Genomic DNA, 392 nt, shown 5'->3' with positions numbered 1-392 from the left:
TTGGATTAAGCTGTGTGTCTGGGGCATGGGGCATCGAAGACTGACATTATGCTGTGCTTTTGTAGTGTCGTTAAATTGGTTTGATGAAAGTATATGACGCTCATCGTGATCATAGTTGCAGTGACAATACTCATTAGTGTTCATCATCAACGTGTAACCATAAAAATAACAAATCTAATAAACACAAATAATTGTAAAACAGCTCTCGAAAAACAGTAATTCCTGCTATTCATTATCGATATACAATATAATTAGTAACCATTTGATTTTTTAAAAAATAATCATAAAAACTCGTAATAATAAGCATAACACAAAGAATCATAATATCTCTCGAAATGAAAACATTAACAATATTCACTATTAACATACAACCATAATATAACCAATCTCAT

At 30.1% G+C, this 392-nt stretch overlaps 1 protein-coding gene and 1 long non-coding RNA gene across 2 annotated transcripts in view; one reads left to right on the top strand and one right to left on the bottom strand.

Moving 5' to 3' along the window:
• Positions 1-392, top strand: part of LOC119588487 — a 69,297-nt gene that overhangs the window by 24,793 nt on the left and 44,112 nt on the right. The gene's annotated exons all lie outside the window — the stretch shown is intronic.
• Positions 1-392, bottom strand: part of LOC119588486 (lysosomal acid glucosylceramidase-like) — a gene marked incomplete at its 3' end in the record, with an annotated part of 75,173 nt that overhangs the window by 70,017 nt on the left and 4,764 nt on the right.

This window comes from Penaeus monodon, chromosome 24, assembly GCF_015228065.2.
Source record: "Penaeus monodon isolate SGIC_2016 chromosome 24, NSTDA_Pmon_1, whole genome shotgun sequence".
Lineage (NCBI taxonomy): Eukaryota > Metazoa > Arthropoda > Malacostraca > Decapoda > Penaeidae > Penaeus > Penaeus monodon.
Note: the sequence above shows the minus strand (reverse complement) of the source record. Positions and strands in the feature narration are given on the sequence as shown.